The following is a 7713-nucleotide window of genomic DNA, read 5'->3' as shown; positions in this document are numbered from 1 at the left end:
AAGTAGTGGCAGGCTGTTGCTGTGTGCAATCGGCACTCTCTGGCTCGGTGCCAGGCAGTGGCCGGTGCGGCTGGCGAGAAGGAGAGGAGGGAGAGATTCCTGTTGCGATGCGCTGCTGATGCTCTTTGAAGACCGGCTAGTTAGTGTTGGCTGAAACTAGCAGAGCTTGTGCACATGGAAAGTGACTGCGGGTCCAAGCCAGTCACACTCTTTAGATGGGAAGAAGACCAGTTCGTTCCCGATGTAGCGCTAGCCCTGAATCCTGAGATTCAGCTGTCGACAGTTCCGACCGTAGTTCACTCGTTGATCAGGCAAGCTTTGGCGGTGGAGTACCGGTGGTTCACGAGGCTGTCAGCTGGGCTAACCTACGGTAGTTCAGTGGCTAAAAGTTCCGCGGGCATTCGAGACCCATGTGGGGTTACCCTGCCCTACCAGTTCCTGATTGGCTGATTGAGGTGGAGGATGAGTAACAATGACCTCTGTCCTTAGGGTTGTAAACCTTGGGATGAGACTCTCCCATGGAATCTCCCAGACAGTAAGGTGCCAGAGATGACCATTTATTAGGGTGGCTGGTGAATCTCAGCCCTGGGAGCTGTTCCTTATCAGGAAACTCTATCAGCTAGAAAAACACCTTAAATGTGAACCAGATGGAATGGCCTCTCTGTATCCAGCTGCACTGAGATGAGGGAGAGAGGGACTGGCAAGGGAGCAGCAAACTTAATTCCTGTATTTTAAATACGCCTTGCTGCTACAGAAGTGTCCATAGACAGAGAGATCGCTGAACCTCACTGTTCTGGCATGTCCGTTAGCCTCCATCCTGCTTCAGCAATGAATGCAGCGGGGCACATTCTGAGAGAGATGCGGTCAATCAGGTTGCAGGAAAACCACGCTATGCTTTTTTTTGAGATCCTGAAAAGGCCAGAGAGGCCATGTATATGTGTGCAGCTGGATGTGTATTTGCAGGTGGCGTAGCAAATTCTGCTGAAGCCCCACTGCCTGGTGTGGACGGTAGCTGTGCATGTTGCAGCAGAATTGTGCATGTGAGATCAAGGGGGCATGTCATGTGTTTCAGCACTTCACTCCCTTCAGTAGCACGTGATTCCCTGAGTCCAAAACAATTGTGAGTTCTTTAGATGACCTGTGGACCAATCTTTCACGATGAAGAATTCCTTAAGAAGAATAGATCTCGGCCCACCATCCCAATGCCCCCGTCTCAAAACAGCAACCTCCCACTGCCCTTAGTCTGCAAGGCAGTCCTTTCAAGTGCGATGACAACGCCGGGACCTTCATTGCCTATTGTACAAGCTGAACTTTTGTGCTCATCAATACAATGCTCTTTCCATCAACTCATCTTGTCTTTTGACGCTTCGTGTTTTGCGCTCCTTTGACCATCGGCATATCGGGTGACTGCAAACACTGAAGTTCTTGCTTACGGAGTGTGGAACATTGTTTTGAAAGGATCGCTGTTCTGTCATGTTGACGCCGAGTGAATCTTTCTTTGGGCAACATGGGCAGCCTGACAGCAGCGCGAAAGAAAGTAATGGCAAATTTCTTGACTTATTTCTGAATGTGAATGTTCTTCAGGAAAGGGATGCGGCGTTGCTTCTCCCCCATGTAAAGGTCACACGTTCCAGACGTGGTTATGAGAGAACAGTTGCCGCAAGTGTCTGAAAAGAGCAAGAGAGGAAGTGGCCCTGCCCCGAAACTCACAACTTTCTGATGATGAGGTTATGAGGATGCGAGAGGTCCCTCATTTGTAAGGAATCCACTGTAACAGCTGCTGCCCTGTAGTCGTTGGTGCAGTAGGTGACTAAGCAGAACACCAGATGATATTAGAACGTTCCTGAATATAGTGGAAATAATATCCTCAGTCAGAAATGAACTTGCATCAGTCGCTTGAATTTTATTGTAATATTTCCCTAAAATTGCTATAAAGACACACCAGAAATATACACAGTGAAGTTTAATTAATTCTTGTTTATTAATCAGTGCAATTTAACAATGTATTTTAATGTCTATAAGATTCGATATTTCAGCTAATAGATGTAGAGCCTTAATATGCAATAGTGAATTTTCAGAATTCCTGGGGAGCAACAAGAACAAAAATTAAATACATATTTAAATTCAGTGTATGTCTTAAATGCGATCTGGCCCCTCTGGCTGTTAATTTAATAGATTTGTTGAAATTTTCATTAGGATGGTACTCTACACTTTTGAGAGTGAAAAGGGATAGGATTTGGGGATTCCGAGTATAACGTTTGTAGGCCAGTGTAAGGACATGTCCTCTTTTTAAAAGTCATTATTTAAGACAGTTCTGAACACTCTCACTTCTCTCACTCACTCACTCACAAAGTCAGAGGAGCAGATTGTTTCAGGTCATTTTAGTTCACTGTAGTTACAGAGGTCTCTCCTCTGTAGCATTTTTGACTTATAAGTAAAACAGAAATTATATTTGCAAATTAATTGTATTTGCAGCTCTAAAAAGATAAACTTCAGAGACTTCTGTAACAGATCTTTTCAGGTCATTTCAGCTCAGTGCTGCTCCTCTGACCTTGGGAATGAGTCTTAGGAAATTCAGAACAGCGTGTTGCTCGCCTCTGACTTGCTCTGCGGACCAGTCCAGTAGGAGCTGCACAGTCACTATGACGTGTGCAGTCCTACACCGCCTTGATATCAACAGGATGAACCTCCTCTTCCATCTGCAAGACTATCAGCACTCTGGCTGTATATTACTGGACCACAGCCACAGGACAGAGAAGGGGCAGTGTTCCTACGAACTATCATGAATAATCACTTTTAAAAAGACGTAGAAGGTTCTTTCCTTGAACGTACCCTTACATTTGCCACCACAACTTAATTCTCTGTACCCCCAAATCCCCAATATCCCTGCTTTCCCCAGAGAGTCCTGGGACCCTCTCAAACTGCTAGGCGGTGCGGTCAGTTACAAAATAAAAGAAATTCCTTTATTTAGGCATCGTCATTCCCCGACATTTCCTTGGCCCAGTGTACAACATTGGACACACACCTTCGGAAATGTCTAAGAGGACACATTTTGTGGATATCAGAGATGAACCGCTGTTAATAAAGACCCTGCCCTTCACAAGCACTTGAATATTCATTCAACCTCTGGGTGAAGCCATTTCCAATTGGGGCTCCTTCTCACCAGTTACTTCCCACAAGTAACTCCAGTCGTTGGGATGTTGGAATGACAGATGACCCAACTGGTGATGTGCTTGTGTGAGCCTCAGTTAACTGGTGTCATGGGATACCAGATTACAGCGAACAACAGTCCCTCGGTAACAACAACATAGTGAGAGCTATTACAGCAATCTACAGCTAGTCCATATTAGGAGAGCAGGACGAATGACCGGAGACAGTTCATCACATCCTTTTACAGAATACATTTGGTTACAAAACAGATCATGACCCTTTTGCCCTTTCTATTTCCACATAAGATACAAGAACAGTGTTAGATTGCAAGGCTTAAGGAGTTGTTTCAGACCTTGCACAGGGAAATGTAAATATAATTAATATGAATATATTTAGAGGTCTCAGGTTTTGCAGTCTTATTTTCCAATAATAGAAAAACACAGTGACAGCAGTTAATTAGTACAAGTACACATCTCATTTCATTTCAAGTACACCTGTACTTCACCGGGTGCCAACAGCGTCCGAAAGCGATGGTCGAACGGGGATTGATTTCTGTTGTTTAAGTTGTGGTACGTGTTGCCAACTAAAGTTCAAACGCTTTCTACAATCTTTGGCTGAACGTGGATCTTGTAGGTCAAACAAATGTGTCGTGACTGAGGATGCCTCTTCTTCGTGTCTTCGAACAGCTTCCAGTCCATTTCGTCCAGCAATTTCCCTCACGGGATCAATAAAGTATCTATCTATCTAGCCAGCCCGGCAGAAGAACATGCTGGATTCTAGGGAGATGCGCGATGGCCCTTACACAGGCGACGACCAGGCAGGAAGAAGGTTTCAGCAGATGAGACACGGGTCTGGAGATGTCCACCTTCACCAGGTTACTCAGGCGCCCCAGACAGTGGAATAATTCCTGCCAACCTCTTTCTGTGGTGTTGATGCTGTGATCTATAATGAGTTTATGAAGTCCAAGGAAATGGCCATTTTGAGTTGCCTTTGCTAAAAAAAATATTTATATTTATTTATTACATGGAATAAGATAACATAAGATCACTTTATTAGCCATATACAATTTCTTGCATTAGGAATTTGTCTTTTCGCATACCACAGCTTGCCTTCCATGAGACAGACAGACAGAGAGAATCTTGGGGTCAGAGCCCAGGGTCAGCCATTGTACAGCGCCTCTGGAGCAGTTGGGGTCAAGGGCCTTGCTCAGGGCCCCAACAGAGTAGGATTCCTCTGCCGGCCGCGGGATTTGGACCAGCAACCTTCCAGCCAGAGGCAAAGTCCCTTAGCCACAGAGCCACCGCTCCTCCCATAGGCTGAATACAGTTGTGGTATCACAGCTGTAGGTAAGGACAGCTAATCAAGCATTTTAATTCATTTGGATGTCATTTCCAGGAACGTTTCAAAACAGTAGTATCAACCAAGATAATGTTTTCCTGATAGATAGGTTTAAACAATATTATTTTTTGAGAATACTAATGCTACTAAGTTTATATATATATCTAATAAAAAAAACTTCAATTGCATTGAAAAATGAAATGCACTATTGTTAGAAATAGAACTACTGTTTTCTTACAACACAGTCCTAACTTAATAGGATAACAATTCTGGCATGCAGCTTATCAAAAATTAGAAAAAGCTCTATTTTATTTTAACCAGGATATCCCACACGGGGTCGGAGGGGAGCTGGAGCCTATCCCAGCAAGTAACAGGCATAGGGCAGGATACACCCTGGATGGCACACCAGTCCATTACAGGGCAGACGAACACACACTCACAAACAGCAGGGTTAATTAACCTACCAGCATGTGGGTGGAAGCCCACATCAACACAGAGAGAACATACAAACACCACACAGATAGCATCTTAGGAACTGAACCCAGGGCCCCAGCACTGACAGGTTTGATTTAGTTCTTATTTTTACACCATTTGAAAATCATACAGTAGACTTGTCATAACAAGCACTTATTCTGTTCTAGATCTATTCTAAACATAAAGGATCTCTGTACAACTTACCAAATGTGACAAGACTGTCATCTTTCAAACAGGAGTGCATTCGAAGGGACCTCAAGCACGGCAGTTTGACAAACTTTAATAATCATCTCAGCTGCCTTTTTAATGCCTTTTCCAAACGGCAGATGCAAGACTTCAAGGTTTTTAAGTTTCTGCAGTGCACAAGGTGAGAACACAGATAATTAGCAGCACTTATTTACTCAGCTCTATCCTATCCTCCTCAGCCTATCCCTTCAGGACATTCAGTCTCTTTACTATACATACTGTACAAATATGTGCAAGAGGGGAGTGAGTCAAGACAAACTTGAGGTTCTTGTCTGGACCGCATTTCCCAGAATGCTGTGGGGTGTGAGCTGCTGCCCGCTGTCACAAGACCTGCTGGTGGAAGATTATTGGTCAGGTGTCAGATCACAAAGAAGGAAGCTCAAGCTACCAAAAGTCACATGTTTTTTGTGAAGAGTCACAGAGAGAGAGAGACTGGAGTTAAGAGTTGTTCAGTTAAGGCTGGCAATTAGCTTAGCTGCCCACTCCTGATAGTGAGAGACTGAAAAGGAGCTAGATTATTCCTTTGGAGTTTGTTTTTTATTTCCCTGCACTATAAATAAACAGTCCTGTTTCTGAGCCTTATGCCTGTATTTGTGCATGTCTGTTTCTCTGCATTAGCCTGTGTTTAAAGACTGTTACAGCAAGTCCAATGGACAGTCAAATGTTTTCATCATTTGGTTTTCCATCACAGGGCACATATAGATGCCAGCTGTAGATATTTTAATGTTTTATAGACACACATACAATACAATATCTATGCAATGTATTTGAAAAAACTGATAATTCTGTCAACCAAATTCATCCATCCATTTTCTAGCCATGTTATCCAGTACAGAGCTGCATGGCAGCTGGCGTCTATCCCAGCAAGAAACACGTGCCTGGCAGATACATCCTGGATGTATCTAGATGTGCACATACCTATATAACCTACCACTGTGGGAGGACTGTGGGAGGAGACCAGAGCATCTGAAAGAAACCCACACTAAATCGGAGAGAACATGCAAACTCCCCACAGACAGAACCCAGGACCGGAATTAAACCCAGGGCTCCAGAACTGCTAATGCAATGACAGGCAATGCCAATGTCCCAGCAATACACCCCAGGGAGCCACCGTGCCACCCATGGACAGAGCAAGCTAATTGGTTTTAGGTCAACACAATCATGCCCAACATCCCAAAGAAATTGGAGCTGAATTGCAGAGCAAACAATCATTTCGCCTATATTAAAAAACTCAAAGAACTTTTGATCAAATCATAAATATGTTACAGTCACATTGTCAATAAGACGAGTCGTTCACATGAAAGCTTCAATAACTCAGTGAGAAGTGCCTGGCTTTTTAGAAGTTAGTTTCCACCTACCGAAAGCTGGCGTTACTTCCACAGTTTCAAACACTTCATTACACAGCTTCAGCACTTTCAGATTTGTGAATCTTCCAAGCTGTGCAACTGAGAAAAAAAACAAAACATTACAATTAGCAGAGATCACAACTACAACTGTTAGAGTGATTGTTTACTTGATAAAAGACCTCTTACATTTTCTCTTCTATTATGTCCAGAAATAGAATACCTTCTGTACAGTTTGATCTGTGAAAAGGTTGTGCAAGGGAAATAAACCTAGAATCACAATTTATTTTACTTTTATTCACACACTGTAAAATACGTCCTCCAAGTGAAAAACAAATGGTCAGACACTCTAAACAGTAATTTCAAATGAAAATGAGATAGAAACACTGGCTGGACATCTTCAGAATGAACAGTGAAATGTGAACCAAAGAGGACAGAAGGAAACTATGAGAGTGCAGAACAAGATACCCAGGCATGTTGTTGAGGGTAATGCCCTGGATTCAAGTGTTTCATAGCAAAAGCAGTGAACTACTCATGCAAGTTACATTCTGTCTTAGATTTCTAATTGATTTGGGATGAGCTGTAGACTTTTGTTATTTTGACATTATTTTGTCAGTAATATGTGAAAAAGTCTAGGCCAGGGTTACTAGTTTTGATAAACTCTTTAAAACCCGTTGGTGTGGATAAGAACTGCTAGAACAACAATCTGGAATATGATCCATCAGAACATGGCACAGACTCATTGGCAGAAGGAAACGGCTCACCAAAAGAGCTCAGCTGAGAACCGGTGAACGCTATGCAGCCCAGTCTGAGCTCCTGCAGGCTAGCGCAAGGCAGGGGGCTGATGATGCCTTCCAATGCAGGACAGGAGTCACTTTCCAATACAAAGCTGGACAAGAGTGGGAAATGTGTGAAAAGCCACGCTGAAACAGAAACAAAAAAACAAAAACCACCCATCAGCAGCTTCATACTGTTACTGGTGCAGACGATGACTGGTCACTCCTCCTGAAAACCACAGCCTCTGGTTCTTTCACCAAGAAGGGCAGTGCAATCACATTGCAATAATACAGTAGGAGTTTTCCCAATAATAATTACTGTATATTGATTTGACCTCAGCATTGTCCTTACCTTGATTCATTTTGGTATTGGTATTCTTAATTTA

Source organism: Atractosteus spatula, unplaced genomic scaffold (assembly GCF_055471065.1).
Source record: "Atractosteus spatula isolate fAtrSpa1 unplaced genomic scaffold, fAtrSpa1.hap1 Scaffold_29, whole genome shotgun sequence".
NCBI lineage: Eukaryota > Metazoa > Chordata > Actinopteri > Semionotiformes > Lepisosteidae > Atractosteus > Atractosteus spatula.
This window is presented reverse-complemented; position numbering follows the sequence as displayed.